The 19007-nt window shown below is 42.9% G+C and overlaps 1 protein-coding gene across 4 annotated transcripts in view; it reads right to left on the bottom strand.

Moving 5' to 3' along the window:
- MIPOL1 (mirror-image polydactyly 1) overlaps window positions 1-17919 on the bottom strand; it is a 265158-nt gene extending 247239 nt beyond the window's left edge. For all 4 annotated transcript variants that reach the window (XM_060175449.1, XM_060175451.1, XM_060175450.1 and 1 more), the window contains exon 1: window positions 17780-17919. The gene's annotated coding sequence lies outside the window, so the exon portion shown is untranslated. The remainder of the gene's footprint in view (window positions 1-17779) is intronic.
- Window positions 17920-19007: the final 1088 nt, after the last annotated feature.

Below are 19007 nucleotides of genomic sequence, written 5' to 3'. Positions count from 1 at the left end.
TCAGGAGTGGTGAAGCAGGGCTGCAGGTGTCCCTCTGTATCTCTCACTCTCGACTTCCCCTTCTGCTCTCCATTTCTCTCTGTCTCTATCCAATAATAAGTAATAAATAAATAGATACTATAATAAAAATGCCACAGATATAATGACTTAGAGTCAAGAGAAATTTATTTCTCACAGTTCTAGCAGCTGAAAATCAGCAATCAGGGTGCCTGCATGGTTGAGTTGGGGTTGTGGGGAGAGACCTCTTCTGGGCTGCAGATTCAGATTTCTCTTCATGAGGTGGTGATGCGTGTGTGTGTGTGTGTGTGTGTGTGTGTGTGTGTGTGTGTCCTCATTATGCTCACAATGTCACAATGACACTAATCAGATTAATAAGAGCTCTGCTTACTTCACACTGGCCACATTTCAATACAGTTGCTGAGAATTTGTGTATCTGTGTAGTGAGTGCAGAAGGCAGTTCATAAAAACCATCATTTACTCTCCTACCTTTCCCCTTTCAAACTCAGACATCGGTTGGTCTCTATATCAATCCCTATTCAAAGACACAGGAAAATTGCATGCCCTAGCCTTCTTTGTTTTAAAAAAAAAAATTTATTTATTCCCTTTTGTTGCCCCTGCTGTTTTATTGTTGTAGTTATTATTGTTACTGATGTTATTGTTGTTAGATAGGTCAGAGAGAAATGAAGACAGGAGGGGAAGGCAAAGAGGGGGAGAGAAAGACACCTGCAGACCTGCTTCTCCACCTGTGAAACGACTCCCCCACAAGTGGGGAGCAGAGGCTCGAACCGGGATCCTTCTGCCCGTCCTTGCGCTTTGCGCCATGTGCACTTAACCCGCTGCTACCACCCAACTCCTCTGCCCAAGCCTTCTTTACCTTTGAGACACGTAACTGACTTACAGTAAAAGCAGCATGGGGAAAAAAATGACATATGACAATTTCACGAGGCACCCTTAGAGGTATTTGTTGAGATCTCTGGTCCTCTCCCTTCCCCAAGACATCACATCCGTCCCACCGACAATAACTCCAGCTTCAGTTGATACCATATTTGAGAAGCTGGTAGCACAAGACAAAAAGGAACTTTGACAACTGAGCCAAACTCTGTATGTGTGAGAAAAAACCTGTTGTATTAAGCCACATACTGCCACCCTCCTCCTCATTCTGACCCCCAGCATGGAGTTCTTTGGTACAACTACAACAATAATTATGTTGTAACTGAAACTCTCCAACTAAAAGACTCACCCAACTTCCTCCTCTGAAAACACACAGCATAAAAACATACACAATCTCTTTCTCACACTTGCACAAACACTCATTCACTTTTTTAGACTTTGAATGTGATGTCTTTGTTTTAAAAAAAAAATCACAGGTACAGGGAGAGACAATGGTGACTTTGTACAGTCTAAATGAAATAATTAGCGACAGTGAATGAATTCAATGAGCTATAAAATCATAAATGATGATGGCAACAAGTACTATCAAAAAGTAGGGAGAAGAGCTAAACAGACACTTCACCAAAGAAGACAGACAGCCGACACATGACAAAAGCTCCTTTCTTTTTACTTATTCATGGAGAAATGAAAATCAAAACAATGAGAGACCACCTCGTACCTGGAAGAATGAACTATATCAAAGTAGCCATATTTTAGAAGAAAACTACCCCACAAAATATACTGAGGATAATTAGCTCTCTAATGTTCATAAGACACATCTGTAAGTCGACCAGAATTAAGCTGGTGCCCCTCAGTATGAATGCAGCAAAATGTTTGGTTTTTTTTTTTTTTTTGAAATGTTCAAATTGTACAGTGATTATTAGTAAGGGAAACATAAGCATTTAGAGCCGTAAACCTGAATTTTAATCTACACAAATGTGAAAATCACCTACATGAAATAAATACAATAGAGACTAGCTGTTGTTCACTAGTAAGGAAAAAAAAAAGTGGTAAAACTCTGTGAGATTTTTGTATGTGAACATCCTAAGCTACGGTTCACTTAGCAAATGAATGATAATAACCTTGCCCACTGTGCCAGCTCATGGCAGTGAATACAATGTTCTACTTTAGGGACATCAAATACACATCACACAATCCCTGCACTTCTCATGCTGGCACTAAGCTGTCTGACACAAATTAAGGAAATTACTTTAACATACCTTAAGTTTTAAAGATAATGAATGTATTCAAGTACTAATTAGTTCCAAGGCAGACTTACACGGAAGAGGTCTGTCATATTTCTGATAATATTTCCTTTAAAAGAAAGACTTCAAATACTGAAATAATATTTGGTCCCATTTGTATGGCAGACACTTAATGTGCAAAAAAAAAAAAATTCAAAACTTAAATGCAAACAACGTCTGTAGAAAAAAAAAAGCATTTAAATTTCATCCAAGGAGAATTAACGAAAAAAAGTTTTCTTTCTTATTTTTAGAAGAATTTTTTAATTATTATTATTATCTTCAGTTATTGGATAAAGACAGCCAGACATTGAGAGGGAAGGGGGTGATAGAGAGGGAGAGAAACAGGGAGACACCTGCAGCACTGCTTCACCACTTGTGAAGGTGGTGACCGGGTGGGGACCGGGGCCTCCAGCCCAGGTTCTTGCGCATTGTAACACGTGCGCTCAACCAGGTGCGCCACCACCTGGCCCCGCTGCAAAAAGTTTTCTAATTGTATTATTCTAAAATTTTAATCCCATGGTCTTAGGTCATACCTAATAAGAGGTCAAATACTTTCTAATTAAAATCCTAACTTTATTTAAAATAAAGTCACACAATATAAGAAAATATACACTATAGGGGAAGAAAATATTTCTTTGTCTTCTCAGGACCTCTGGCTGGGCCTGAATATTAAAGGGACAAACACAAATGAATAGGAGGAAAGTATACAAAATTATTTACTATAACTTTTATGTGATATACATACGCGCTTTCACAGGGAGAGGCAAATTCAAAAATTCAAAAAATTCATGAGGTGAGGCACAAGGGCCTATGTAAGGATCCCGGTTCAAGCCCCGCTGGCTCCCCACCTGTAGGGGAGATCGCTTCACAAGCGGTGAAGCAGGTCTGCAGGTGTCTATCTTTCTATCCCCCTCTCTGTCTTCCCTTCCTCTCTCCATTTCTCTCTGTCCTATCCAACAACAACAGCAATGAGGTCAACAACAACAAAATGGAGAGGAAAAATATTCCAGGGTGGAGTTAGATAGCATAATGAGACTTTCATGCCTGAGGCTCCAAAGTCCCAGGTTCAAGCCCCTGCACTACCAGTGCTCTGGTTTAGAAAAGAGAAGAAAAGAAAAGAAAAGAAAAGAAAAGAAAAGAAAAGAAAAGAAAAGAAAAGAAAAAAGGAAAAAAAAGAACCCACCTTCTCTGACCCATCTTGGATGGAGCTAGTAGGAATTATGTTAAGTGAGCCAAGTCAGAAAGATAAAGACAGGTATGGGGTGATCCCACTCATAAACAGAAGTTGGGAAAGAACAGAAAGGGAAACTCAAAACAGGATTTGACGGAATTTGGAGTAGAGCAGCAAAGTAAAAACCCTGGGTTGAGGGTGAGGGTGGATGTTCTGCTTCATGGGGCGGGTGGGGGAGTGGAGGGAGAGGATGGGATGGGACACAGTCTTTTGGTGGTGGGGATGGTGTTTATGTACACTCCTATTAATCTGTAGTCATATAAATCACTATCTAATTAATATGAGAGGGGAAAATTGATTGAATGTCCCAAACCTTTTAATGTTTGGGACCACAGGCTGAGTCTTCGATATGTGGACTCTCTTAAAAGCTTAGACCAAGGAGAACAGAAGCAACCGGTGGCACAGCTATATACAAATAATATCAAAGGACATAAATTATGGTGACGTTGTGTACCATACAGCAAATCCTAAGAAAAGGATATTTCAAAGTTAACCCAATTGCCAAATAATGTGATTATACCAATAACTATCGCCTTTTTAAACCCTAAGACAGCAGAAACCTCCCACTTCCTCTATAGAGTCTGTATTTCCCCCACTCCTGGAACCTCTAGGATGGGGCTCACTTTCCTGCATCCTACTCTTAATTCATTCCAAATGATATTGTGTCCACCAATCCCAACCTAATCAACACAAGGAAAACCACCTCAGCATGCTTCACTTCAGACTGTGTCCAGAAACGTCAGGCATGGAATGCCAACCCTTCAGCCTCATTACTCGGGTGAGACCTTTCCTTTCATAGGATTCTCTAATTCCATTAAAGGTGGTTCATTTCTTAGCAAAGCCCCCAAACCTCTATGTAGACCAGGTCCCATGAGACAGGGCTGATGTTCACGTATCCATAAATTAGGGCAAAATATATACCTGAAAGCAAAAGTGCACAATAGTCTGCAGTGAGTCAGTATAAAGTTCCTAACGAAATAGTGTCTACTTAGACTTAGATACCCTCCTTACCTACTTCCTATTACACTTCCCTCACTCACTTCAAAGATAACCTTATCAAAGCAAGGATTGCAAAAGCTGAATAAGGGCAAGAGACTGGCATACTTTAACGATGACTCTTTAGTCACTATCAGGCCACCCCATCACCTGGGGCCCCATTCGGGGAATCCTGAGATTCTCAAACAGACATGATGTACCTAGACTTCGAATAAATCCCTCTTTTCATTGCTACCAGACATCTCTATCAGAAACAGCACAATAATAGATCCCCTTGTGGGTCCCCATAGGTCCTTGCCTTCAACTTGGATCAACAACGGTAGAGAATGTTCCATCTTTTGAAGGGAGGCTGGACAACATACTCTATGCTACACCTGAGGAAGATGGGTCCTGAAATTGGGGCAGCTTGGAATGCTCCTACTTATGACCACAGAATGTGAGCTCAGATCTCCATGGATGCAGAGGTTACATAGGCTCCTAAGTTGAATATGGGTCCCAGATCAGATCAAATCAATGGGGTTTACAGACAACAATATTTATACACCTTTCCCATATTTGGGAGTTACTCTCTTCCCTGATCCAGCTTTCTGGTCCTTTTTCCAACCATGACATCATCTCCCCCAGATAATAACTTGGATCCATCTGCATATCAGATTTCAGGCTCAGGGAAAAAAAGAAAAAAAAAACTAGTATAGCCACAGGCCCTTTGGAATATAACGAAAATATGCCTACTAGCTATCTATAAAACGGAGGACCCCCCCCACCACCACCACCAACTCTTTATCTGCACTATTCCAGCCTTTAGGTTCATGATTAATGAACAATTTGTTTGGCTTTGTATGTTAACTCTATTTTCAGCCACCAGGTTCCAGATGCTACCATCATGCCAACCAGACTTCCCTGGACAGACGAACCCACCAATGTGTCCTGGAGGTCCAATTCCCCAGAACCCTGCCCCACTAGGGAAAGAGAGAGGCAGGCTGGGAGTATGGATCAACCAGTCAACATCCATGTTCAGTGGGGAAGCAACTACAGAAGCCAGACCTTCCACCTTCTGCATCCCACAATGACTTTGGCTCCATATTCCCAAAGGGTTAAAGAATAGGAAAGCTATGGGGGGGGGGGAGATACAGAGTTCTGGTGGTAGGAATTGTGTGGAGTTGTACCCCTCTTATCCTATGGTTTTGTCAGTGTTTCCTTGTTATAAACAAATAAAAAAAGAAAAAAGAAAAATTATTTACTGTAACTTTTATGTGATATACATAGGAGTCTTCACAGGGAGAGGCAAGTTCAAAAATTCCAGTTCAGGTTCTACTTGTGTTTTCTCTTCTGATCTTGTTTTTCAACTTCTGCCTGAGAGTGAGATCATCCCATATTCATCCTTCTGTTTCTGACTTATTTCACTTAACATGAATTTTTCAAGGTCCTTTGATGTATTTTGACATTCTGTTGTCAAGTGTTTACAGATTTAGGCTTTTGTCTTCTTAGAGAGATTCGTCCTAGAATGTATTTTTTTAATAATTTATTTACTTATTCATGAGAAAGAGAGGAGGAGAGAAAGAACCAGCTATATCACTCTGGTACATGTGCTGCCGGGGATCAAACTCAGGACCTCATGCTTGGAGAGTCTAGTGCCTCAGCCACTGCGCCACCTCCCGGGCAACTAGAATGTATTTTTTTACTCTTGGTAATGCTTCCTTTATTTTGTTCTGCTTTCTTTTGATTTGTATTTGTGTGTGTGTGTGTGTGTGTGTTTTCCCTCCTCACTGTGCTCAAATGTTCTCAGTAGTATGTAACAAGCAAAGGATGATTTGTAGAATCACATCTGTGCTGATATGATTCAAAGCCCATCTCGGCACATTAAATATTTTAAGCAGAAGGGATCTGAGAAGCAGTACAGGAAGAACTCTCTGAGTTTCCCTCTCTCCTCCCCAAAGCAGATCTTAAAGGCTTCATGTGAGAGATGCTTATTTAATTTTTTTAATCAAATTTTAAATATTTTATTTATGTATGATTGGATGGAGAGAGAGAAATTGAGAAGGGAGGGGAAGTTAGGGAGAAAGACAGCTGTAGTCCTGCTTCACCATTCGTGAAGCTTTCCCCTTGTAGGTGGGGATCAGGGGCAAGCTGGTTTCCGCCCAGGAAGATCTACCTGCGAACAAGCCCTGGCCCTCTCAACTTACATTGAAAATGGATTCCAGAAGAATTTAAAGACGGGTGCTGTCTTTGTTGATCTCACAGCAGCCTATGACACGGTCTGGCACCGTGGTCTCCTAGTCAAGATCTCAAGATGCCTGCCTCCATGGGTGGCCAACACTATATCGTTTCTTCTCCAAAACAGAAGATTCTGGGTGCATCTGGGTGACAAGTCTAGCAGATGGACACCTGTCTCAAGTGGCCTCCCCCAGGGCTCTGTTCTGGCTCCTACACTATTTAATATTTACATCAATGACCTTCCAGAGACTTCTTCAAGGAAGTTCATCTACGCCGATGACATCTGCTGTGCAACTCAGGCATCCAAGTTCGACATCCTCGAGGAAACACTCACGAAAGACATGTCTCTGATATCTGATTACTGTAAAAAATGGCGACTAATTCCTAGCACTGCAAAAACGGTATCATCTGTTTTCCATCTACACCATGCCTCGGCCTCACGTGAGCTTAATGTGCAGCTTGGCGATACGAGAATCCGGCATGAAGCCCAGCCAGTCTATCTTGGCGTTACTCTCGATCGCACTCTGTCATTTCACGAACATCTCATAAAAACTGCAGCAAAGGTGGGCGCGAGGAATCACATCATTGCAAGACTGGCCAGCTCCTCATGGGGCGCGAGCGCTTCCACACTGTGATCATCATCTCTGGCATTATGCTATTCCACTGCAGAATACTGTACCCCAGGATGGTTCCATAGCCCCATATCCACTTGGTCGATTCCAAATTATATTCCTCCATGAGGATCATTTCTGGAACCATCCATTCCACCCCGGTTCCATGGCTGCCAGTTCTCAGCAACATCGCCCCGCCAGATATTCGTCGGGATGCGGCATCATCGAAGTTCATTTCCCACGTCTACGCTCGACCGGACCTGCCAATATACGCGGAGATCTTCACCCACCCTGTCCAACGCTTGACGTCTTGTCACCCAATCTGGTCCCCTATGCCTACACTGAACTTCTCTGTTCCAGTCTCTTGGAAACAGAGTTGGCAGTCAGCTGAGGTCAAGAACAAATCCCTCATCACAGACCCCTGCAGGCGTCAACCCGGCTTTGACCTAGCACGTTATGACTGGGCCCTCCTCAATCGCTATCGAACAGGCCATGGCCGGTGCGCCGCTATGTTCCATCGCTGGGGAGCCAGAGACGACCCGAACTGCCCCTGCGGCTCCAGACAGACTATGACCCACATAGTCAACGACTGCCACCTCTCCAGATTCAAAGGAGGTCTCGGAACTTTACATCAGGCTCAACCTGACACTGCTGACTGGCTGCGGAAGAAGGGCAAACGCTAGAAGAAGGGGCTTGAATCTGGGTCCTTGTGCACTGTGATGTGAGCGTTTAACCAGGTGTGCCACCGCCTGGTGAGAGATGATTACACCTGAAGGAAGGGAGCTTCCTCGGTTCCAGAAGGAATCCAAATGAATGGCCTTGCTGAGTTCCCCAACCTTGATTCCTACTCTCTTGTCTGATACTGTTTTTCCCATGTCATCACACATTATACCTACTATAAAATTGCTCAGGCTTAACCTTTTTTTTTTTTTAATTTGTACTGCATTTTTGGATTTTTTTTTTTTTTTTAAACAGAGCACTGCTCAGCTCTGGCTTATGGTGGTGCATGTCCCCACTCACTGCCTGCAGGAAGTAAGCTTCAAAAGTCTTGAAGCAGCACTGCAAGTTGTTTTTGTTTCTCTCTCCTTATCTCCCATACCTCCCAATTTCTCACTCTCTAATGAAATAAAAAAAGAGAAAATAAAACATGAAAAAATTGAAATAATACAATTTTTAAAAATTTATTTATCTTCCCTTTTGTTGTTCCCCCTTTTTTATTGCTGTCATAGTTGATGGATAAGACAGAGAGAAATGGAGAGTGGAGGGGGAGATAGAGAGGGGGAAAGAAAGACAGACACCTGCAGACCTGCTTCACCGCCTGTGAAGCGACTCCCCTGCAGGTGGGGAGCCAGGGAATACAAATATTTTATCTTACACATACAAATATTTTATCTTACACATACAAATAAATAGAAAATCAATAACGGGCATTTAAAAACCCTCCTCCCAACACCTTTTTTAAATCCTCCATGATTCAAAAAGGAATATTTTAATACAAAATTATAATAATTATAGTTTTAATTATACAAAAATGTTAAGATAACAGGTCAAAGTACTGTGAAATTACACAACACAACGTTCTAGCATTCAATACACATATGCAGGAAGTGATACAGGTATCTCAATTTTTGTCTTTTTTTTTTTAAATAACTTATTATTGTTGCCTTTAAAAAATTGTGTTTTTTTTTCCACCAGTCTTACTGTGGTGGAACTTCACAAACATGTGACTATGGGTCAGCCTGTCATTTCTTTTCTTCTCTCTTCCTTTTTTTTTTTTTCTACAGTGAATTTCTGTTTGTTTGTTTTTATTGTTTATTTGTTTTAACCAGAGCACTGCTCAGGTGTGGTTCACGATGTTCCAGGGGATTGAACCTGTGACCTTTTGTGCCTCAGGCATGGAAGTCATTTGCAGAACCATTAAGCTGTCTCCCCCGCCCACACTAAGCACAGAAACTTAGCATAATGCCTGATTAGTACTGAAGGTCACTTTGATTGCAGTGACAGAATGCAGGGCAATGTTTTTTTTTTTCTTGCCAACTATTTTAGTTATTTATTTTGCCTGAAACAACAAACCAGGTATTGCTTTATACAATCAGTGCCATTAAAAAAAAAAAATGACAAAAATGGCCCACAGTGTCAGCTGAAGCACAATACAAAGTTTTACAGCAAAATAAAAAGTTATTTTTTAAAAAAATCTGCTAAATAGAGCTCTGGTCCTTCTCTTTGAATCTCTTTCTCTCATTAAAATGCAATTCAAAGAAAACAGGAAGAAAGGATAATCAGACTATGCTTTAAAGCAAAAAATGTTACAAGAGAATTTTATAAAGGATACTTCTTTAACAATTTTTTTATTATCTTTATTCACTGGAATAGAGACAACTAGCTACAGAGAGGGGAAGGAGATAGAGAAGAGAGACAGACAGACACCTGTAGACTTGCTTCACTGCTTGTGAAGCCTCCCCCTTGTAAGTGGAAAGTGGGCTGAATCCAGATCCTTGCGCATTTTTTTAAATTTTTTAAATACTTATTTATTTTTCCTTTTGTTGCCCTTGTTTTTTATTGTTGTTGTTGTTATTATTGATGTCCTCGTTGTTAGATAGGACAGAAATGGAGAGAGGGGGGGAGAGAAAGATAGACACGTGCATACCTGCTTCACCACCTGTGAAATGGCTCCCCTGTAGGTGGGGAGCCGGGGGCTTTCTCTCTGTCCTATCCAACAACAACAACAGCAACGCAAGGACAACAATAACAACAACAAGGGCAACAAAATGGGAAAAATGGCTTCAGGAGCAGTGGATTTGTAGTGCAGGCACCGAGCCCCAGTGATAACCGTGGAGGCAAAAATAAAATAAATAAAATTTAAAAAAGAAAAGGGGACCTTTTGTGCCCTGACGGTAGAAATGCAAATTGGGGCTACTACTAAAAAAGACAGTAACTGAGGTTCATCTGAAAGTCAAGAACAGGAATGCCATATAATCTGGCTGTCTGCCGCTGACTCAAAATAAGAGGAAGGCAGTTGAAAGATATCCCAGGTTCACTAAAAACTTATTCATAGTAACCAAGAGTTGGAATTAACTTAAGTGCCCATTGACAGATGAGGGGGGAAGATGTAGTATGAATAGACAGAGGGAATCGTTCATTCATTAAAAGTGAAAACCACCAAGTGTGTTTATATGGTGCACATACATACAGCAACATGGATGGATCTAGACAGTGCTATTCTAAGTGACTGGACATACCACCATGTACAAGGACACTGGGTTCAAGCCCCATCCTCCCCACCCCTGGTCCCCACCTGCAGGGGGAAAGCTTCACAAGTGGTGAATCAGTGCTGCAGGGGTCTCTCTCCTCCTTCCTCTCAATTTCTAGCTGTCTCTATCCAATGAATGAATGAATAAATAAATAAATAAATAAATACAGATAATAAAAAATTAAAAGAGAGAGGGGGGCAATGGCACAAACATTAATAGTGCCTATGGCCTTGGGTTCGAGTCCCCCAGCCCCCATGTGCACAGGGGAAGCGTCACTAGCAGTAAACCTGCTGCAGGTCTCTCTTTCTCCCTTTCTCTTAATATCTCTGTCTCTAACCAAAATAAAATTTTAAAATACAAAAAAAAAAACAATGTATATGACGGAAGCTATTAGACTTTTGGTGCTGAGCATAATGTAGAGTACACAAATGTTCACACGTAACTCTGCACACCAAAAATCTAAACAATGTTGGAAACCAATGTCAATAAAAAAAAAAATTGAAATTAAGTTCATCAGGACATCTCATCAAGACAAATTAGTATTTCATACAACATCTACCAATAGGCTAAGAGAACAGAGATCATTTGATTATTTTATTTATTTTTTATGACACCTGCAGACCTGCTTCACCACCTGTGAAGTGAGTCTCTTGCAGGTGGGGCCAGGGGCTCGAACTGGGATCCTTAAGCCGGTCCTTGCGCTTTGCACCATGTGTGCTTAATCCGCTGCGCTACTGCCCGACTCCCACTGATTTTATTTTTTAAATATTAATTTACTTATGAGGGGAGAAGGAAAGAGAGAGAGAGCTGGAGTATCTTGGTCTAATTAACTTTCAAGGAGAAAGGATTCACATAAGACTGAATCCTAGGGGTATTTTAGAAAGCTAACTATAAGTAACAGAAAAAAAAATTACTGGAATAAAAATCAGAAGAACTGGAATTTGGGAACTATGTTGCTGAATACAATCTCTCAAGGTCTTAGTGTTTTGAGAGCAGAGTCTAAACAGCTTCAAGAATCATTTAAATTCTAAATTCTCTGCATGTCCACCAATTCTTCTGGAAAGGACTGCCAAGGATAGGTGATACTTTGTCAAATTGTCTCATTTCAGGTTGGGAGACTGTTATGCCTGAGGCTCTAAGGTCCAGGGTTCAATCCTAGGACATTGCCATCAATAAGAGCTGAGCAGTGCTCATTTTATAAGAAAGCAAAGTTCCAGGAAAGGTTAACACAGAACTCACACTTACTCTGCCATTAGTTAGTGTCCAGGGCTCTCTGTACTACAGTGCACTGCTTTTGCAATTAATGGCTTAAAACAGCCTTATTTTCTCTTTGTAACAGTCTGAAAATCCAAAAAAATTAATAGAATAGTAATATAGTACTAACTTTAACAGTGAAACCTGATTAATATTATGTCGTCTTTCTTTCATCAACACTAAAGCTAATTTCTTATAGGTAGCATGTGAAGTGAGGTGTCCTGCCCTTCTCTCCTATTCAAGTACGTTAATAATATTAATTTTTTAAAAATTATTGTCAGAGTGGCCAGGTGGTAGTGCATTCCATTAAGTTCACATACTACCATGTGCAAGGACCCAAGTTCAAGCCCCTGGTCCCCACTTGCAGGGGGGAAGCTCATAAGATATGAAGCAGAGCTACAGGTCTGTAGGTGTCTCTATTTCTCTCTACCTCTCCCTTCCCTCTCAATTTCTCTCTGTCACATCTAATAAAATATAAAGAAAGGAAAAATGGCCACCAGGAGCAGTGGATGTATAGTGCTAGCACTCAGCCTTAGCGATAACCTTATCAGCAAAAAAAAAAAAAAAAAAATCAAACAATTGGCTGGAAGTCAAGTACAAAAGCAACAGGTAACAGAAGAGAAATATGGCCCCTTTAGACACAGTAGCAACATTAATTGTATTTAAAAACAGAAACTGTGATAGCAATAACTCTCCATTATCTTCTTGAACCCTAAGACAGCAGGAACCTCACATTTCCACTATAGAGCCTCTATTTCCCCCAGTCCTGGAACCTTAGGGTAGGGCGCACTTTCCTGCATGCTTCTCTCAATTCATATCAAATAATATTGCATCCGTCGATCACAACCTAATCAACGCAACAAGTGCCACCTCAGCATGCTTCACTTCAGCCTGTGTCCAGAGACCTCAGGTGTGGAATGACAACCCTTCAGCTTCATTACTCGGGTCAGACCTTCCCTTTCAGAGGATTCTCTAATTCCATTCAGGTGGTTCACTTCCTAACAAAATCCCAAAACCTAGATATAGACCAGGTCCCCTGAGATAGAGCATATGTTCACACGTATCCATAAGCTAGGGTAAAATATATACCTGAAAGCAAAAGTACACAATAGTCTGCAGTGAGTACCCCCCAAAACTCAATTTGCACTATTCCAGCCCTTAGGTCCATAATTGTTCAACAATTTTTTTGGCTTTGTATGTTAACTCTCTTTTCAGCCACCAGGTTCCAGATGCCAGCATGATGCTGACTAGACTTCCCTGGACAGACAACCCACCAATGTGTCCTGGAGCTCCGCTTCCCCAAAGACCCACCTTAGTAGAGAAAAGAGAGAGGCAGGCTGGGAGTACGGATCGAACAGTCAACGTCCATGTTAAGCGGGGAAGCAACTACTGAAGCCAGACCTTCCACCTTCTGCACCCCACAACGACCCTGGGTCCATGCTCCCAGAGGAATAAAGAATAGGAAAGCTGTCAGGGGAGGGGATGAGATATAGAGATCTGGTGGTGGGAATTGTGTGGAGTTGTACCCCTCCTATCCTATGGTTTTGTTAATGTCTCCTTTTTTAAATTAAAAAAAAAACAAAAAACAAACAGAAACTGAGGTCCAGGTAGTGAAACAGCTGGTAGAGCACATGTTACTATGTACAAGGACCCAGGTTCAAGCCCCTAGTCCTCACTTGCAGGGGGAAAGCCTCACAAGCAGTGATGCAGGGCTGCAAGTGTCTCTCTCCACTTATGTATTTAATATAGACAGGCAGAAGTCAAGAGGGAAGGGGAGGAGAGAGGAAGAGATACAGACCTGCAGTATTGCTTCATTACTCGCAAAGCTTTTCCTCTGCAAGTGGGGAGCATTGCAACATGTGCGCTCAACCAGCTGTGCCACCACCTGGCCCAGTTTCTCTCTCCTTTTCTATCTCCCCCTTCTCTCTTAATTTCTCTCCGTCTCTATCCAAATAAAATAAACAGAAACTGGTGGGCTGGGGCGGGGGGGACGCACAAGGGTTAAGCATTCGTATCATGCACAAGGGTCTGGGTTCCAGCCTCCACTCCCCACCCGCAAGTCTGCAGGTGTTGCTCTGTCTCTCTCCCTCTCTACCCCATCTTCTCCCTCAATTTCTTTCTGTCTTGTCCAAAAAAAAAAAGAGGAGGGGAGTGGAGGGGGGAAAAAAAAAAACAGCTACCATGAGCCCCAGTGATAACCCTAGTGGCAAAAAAAAAAAGGAAAAAGAAACAGCATAGTAGTTATGCAAAAGACTTTCATGCCTTACATTCCAAGGTTCAATCCCCAGTATCATGATAAGCCAGGTCTAAGTTTTAAATAAATAAATAAATAATTGAAAGTATAACCTTACAAGGCAAGATTTGATCCTGAAAAATGGGAAGCCCCCAAGGTCAACCATGGCAAGGTGAAGTAGTGGCTAGGAGACAAGATACTTTGGGACACTAATGCCAACTGGGCCAGACAGCTGCGTTAACACAGAAGCATTGGCCAGGGTCTGATACCACTAAACACTGCACTACACAGCTGTCCTACCTGTTCCTATCCGAGGGGCTGGGGCAGGAAGGGCTGTTAGAGGATTCTCTACCTCTTTACCCCCGTCATATCCCCCCTTCATCAGTCCCAACAAACTGTCATGACTCCTACTCTGGTTCCGGAAGTACAGTGCAAACACTGCAAACTACATCTTGCAGAGCAATTATAAAAGGGATGTATCTGTATTAGTCAAAATACATGTATGCATACTACATAAACACATACACAAGTGCAGAAGCTGATCCAAAATCTCTAAGAAACTTAACATCAGCAGTGGTTTGGCAGAAGGAACTGGGGGGGCGGGTGGTGAGGGGAAGACCGGTTTGGTTTAAACCTGTATTTGCATAACAACCAAAGATTGAAAACCCTCTGCTGGAGTCCTGGCTGTAGCACAGCTGTTTAAGTGCACATGGCCAGAAGCCCAAGGGCCAGCATAGGAACCCAGGTTCCAGCCCCCCGGCTCCCCACCTGCAGGGGAGTGGCTTCACAGGTGGTGAAGCAGGTCTGCAGGTGTCTGTCTTTTTCTCCCCCTCCCCCTCCCCCCCCCCCCCCCCCCCCCGTCTTCCCCTCCTCTCTCCATTTCTCTCTGTCCTAACCAACAACAATAGCAATAACAACAATGATAAACAACAAGGCAACAAAAGGGGAGAAAATGGCCTCCAGGAGCAGTGGACTCCTAGTGCAGGCACCGAGCCTCAGCAATAACCCAGGAGGAGAAAAGAAAAGAAAAAGGAAATAAAGGAAAAGGAAAGAGAAAAGAAAAGCCTCTAGTATTCATATCAAAGGAAAGACCAAGCAGAGATTAGCCCCAGGCCTCTCATTAATAAAGCACCCATGTAAAAACATTTCTAAAATAAGAAACTATTAGCCAAAAGATATGAATGCAGGCTAAAGTAGTGGTCCAGGGAAATGTTGGATAGTGTAAGTAAAAGGCAGGGAATCCAAAGTAAGAAAAAAAATGAACTGGGCAGACCAACAGGGGTGAATTTCCTGCCTGGAGTCTTTGGTTTGTTACTCCTTCCCATGCAGTGAAGACACTCAATCACACAGAAATAAATTTCAGTCGGGCCATCTCAAGACAGAATGAATCAAATGACAAAATCCATCTCAAAAGTTTTCAAAATGTATTCTATGCTTTTATGGATATGTAAGTCCTTCCTCAAAGCATCCACAACTACCTGGATGTCCATCCTTTTCCCTAACCTTTTTTTGCAATACTTAAAAATGGCTGTACCTTTTCTTTCCTCAATTGTTCCCCCTCTCTTTGGTTCCGTACCTTTAATGGGACAAAAACAAATAGAACAATTAGATTCATTCGGAGAAGTCTCTGACAGAAGCTAACAGTGATAAAAGGAAATCTCAAACAGAGGCTAACAGTCATTTAGTGTTGAGGCTAACAGTGGTAAAAAGCAAAAATAAAATAACTTTTAGAGATTTGAAATTCAATCCTTTTCTTCTTCTAGCGTTTGCCCTTCTTCCGTAGCCAGTCAACAGCGTCAGGTTGAGCCTGATGTCTGCTTGTTGCTGGCTTTCAAAGTGACTGGGATCCATGTGGATTCAGTCGGCTAGGAAGGATCGTCAGTTTCCCCAATAAATGGGTACTCACGGGATGCACCACGAGAAGGTAGCATATGCTGCTTAATGCTGTCCTGCATTTATACTACTCCAGTATAGCCTATCTCTGTTAATTATTTCATCACAAATACTGAGCAACAGCAGATTAAACGTCTTTTTGTTTTTGCTTTTGACTGTCAGAGCCTTGCCCATGCTTCAGGGCCAATTTTTCATTCAGAAAGAGAGATACAGACACACCACAGCACTCCCCACTGCCCTCCAGTGCTTGGTACTCCATGTGGTGCTGGGCCTCAAAAGAAGGGTTGCACCATGACAAGACGGGCCTGAAAAAAGCAGCTTAAAAAAACAGGGTCAGGTGGTGACATACCTTGTTGAGTGCACATTACAGTGTGCAAGCAGCCCAGTTCAAGCACCATTCCCACCCGCAGGGGGGCAGCTTTGCAAGTTGTGAAGTGGTGTTGCAGGTGTCTCCCTCTCTCTACCTCCTTTTTATTTATTTGTTTATTTGTTTGTTTTATTTTATTTTATTTTGCCTCCAGGGTTATCACTGGGGCTCAGTGCAGGCAAATCCACTGCTCCTGGCAGCCACTTTTTTTTTTCCATTTTATCAGATAGGACAGAGAGAAATTGAGAGACGAACAGGAGATAGAGAAAGATAGACAACTGCAGACCTGCTTCACTACTTGTGAAGCGTCCCCCCTGGGAATGGGGGCTCAAACCTGGATGCTTGCACTTAGGTGCACCACACACAGCCTGGCCCCCTTCTCTTCCTCTCTAACTTTCCCCTTCCCTCTTGATTTGGGGGTGAGGAAGGGAGGGCAGGGGACTGCTGAGGAAGGAACTTTAAAAGTAAAAAAAAAAAAAAAATAGAGCAGGATTACCAAACCATGAAATGAGAGAAAAGAAAAAAAAAAAAAAGGGGGGGGGTTTGAGGGAGGTAGGAAGAGAAGTAGAGAATGTATAGCTTCAAAGTCTAAAATTTTGGCAGTTCTAGATTCACACAGTAATGCATTAACTGGAACTCTACAAAGAACTGTTTGTAATTATGGTCTGGCTCTTTACAGAAAAAGTTGATGACCCTTGGAACAGAGAATAATTAAATATTCAATGAGCATATGATGAGGTGTTACATGTTTTAGTTGCTAGGAAAAACTGGGATTCCCAGTGTGCTATCATACACCCGCCAGACTGGCTACAAGAAAAAATAAAATGCTGAGTGTTGCAAGCATTTGGTTAAGTCAGTTTTCTGACACTGTTAGCTTGACACAGTTAATTTGAGAACCTTTTTGTCAGAGTATTCCAAAAACACACATCCTATAATATAGTTATTTCACCCACAGACATAGGTCTAACATAAATGTAAACACTGTGTTCACTGAATGTTTATAAGAAAGTTTATCAAAGCTTTACTGGTTAACAAGGAAAGGAAAATTGTGTACAACTCCCCCTCACTTTTCAGATCGTCATCATTAACTATTAGTGAGATGTCTTCATTTCTGTTGTCTTACAAAGAAAATTCGACAGGATGAGCCAGGTTAAGGGCGATATTCTTTGTGGAAACTTAGCCAATGTGCCACCAAGTGAAATACAGAACGATTGAGTGACTTTCAAGGACACAGAGTTGATCAGAGGTTTTTGTTTTTTGTTTTTTGGTTTTTTTTTTTTTTTTTTTTTTTGGATTTAGGTCACAAGGACTTAAGCAAAAAAGAAAAAAAGAAAGAAAACTAAAAACAAAAAGTCTACACCCTTGCTTAAGTGCTCAGTTGCTGAGAACAGTGCAAGATGCCCAGGTCAGGACCAGAGGACCCACGACACCGACCCTGCAGAGCGCCATCCCTGCAGCCCGCGGGGCCCCGTCTGTCCACCGGCCGCCCAAGCTCCCGGGGGGCAGCAGCCGAGCCCCCGGGGCTGATCGCTGGGAGCCCGGGCTCCTAACTTACCGGCTGACCTCACGAGGCAGGGCGCCGCCCCGGAGCTCACTGGCCGCTCTCTCGCCCCGACTTTCTCCGGCTCCACGCAATGCCACGCGACAGCCAATCGCTGCCCGCTTGGAGCCTCCCGGGCCCAGCCGAGCGCAGAGCTGCTCGCGCCCGCGAAGCAGGCGGGAGCCCGACGGGGAAGGCAGCCAGCCCGGCCGGCGCGCGCGAGGGCCCACGGGGGCGGGGGCGGGCCTGGGCGCGGCGGGCGCATCGGGCATGCGCGGGCCCGGAGGCTCCAGCTCCGAGGGGCGGGGCCTCTGGACTAGAAGGAGAGCTTGCAATGCGTTTGCTGGCTTGGTTGCTGGCTTGGTTGCATGCTCGGCCTTGCAGTCAGAGCCTCCAGGGGCTGCTCCAGACCTGGCTAAGGGCATGGAGTCAGAAACTGACTGTGAGAGCTCTGGTGCTGATCTTTGGGAGGTGGCAGGGTGGGGGATACAGAGCTTTGGTGGTGTGTGTGGTGTGGAACTAGACATAGTAATCTTACAATCTTGTATCAAACTATTAATAACAAAAAAAAAAAAAAACCTGACTGTTAGGGAAATACATCTTGAGTTTAAAGGTGAGAAAACACGTAACTCATTGATGAGACTTGTGGCTACCGGGAGTGGTTCAGTAGCCAGTTAGATTTAAAAACAAGATGCTTATGTCCCATCTCATTAGTGTTTTGAGTGTTCACTGGATAAATGCCTACGAGTTCTATGGCGGGATCATAAAGTAATTACATTTTTTTATTTTTATTATTTATTTTCCCTTTTGTTGCCCTTGTTGTTTTGCTGTTGTAGTTATTATTGTTGTTGTTGTTGATATCGTTGTTGTTGGATAGATCAGAGAGACTTGGAGAGAGGAGGGGAAGACAGAGGGGGAGAGAAAGATAGACACCTGCAGACCTGCTTCACTGCCTGTGAGGCATCTCCCCTACAGGTGGGGAGCCAGGGGCTCGAACCAGGATCCTTATGCCGGTCCTTGCGGTTTGCACCATGTGCGCTTAACCCGCTGTGCTACCGCGTGACACCCCCCCCCCCCAGTAATTACATTTTTGTTTAAGGACTCCCCATACAGCCTTCCAAAGGAGCTGCACCAGTTTGCATTCCCACCAGCCACGTAGCAGAGTTCCCTTTTCTCCACAACGTCTCCAACATAGAAGGAGAGAGAAAGAGAAAGGGGGAGCAACCTGGGTAGAAGGTCTCAC

Source organism: Erinaceus europaeus, chromosome 16 (genome assembly GCF_950295315.1).
Source record: "Erinaceus europaeus chromosome 16, mEriEur2.1, whole genome shotgun sequence".
NCBI classification, from domain to species: Eukaryota; Metazoa; Chordata; class Mammalia; order Eulipotyphla; family Erinaceidae; genus Erinaceus; species Erinaceus europaeus.
The sequence above is the reverse complement of the archived record's forward strand: the minus strand, read 5'-3'. Positions and strand labels throughout refer to the sequence as shown.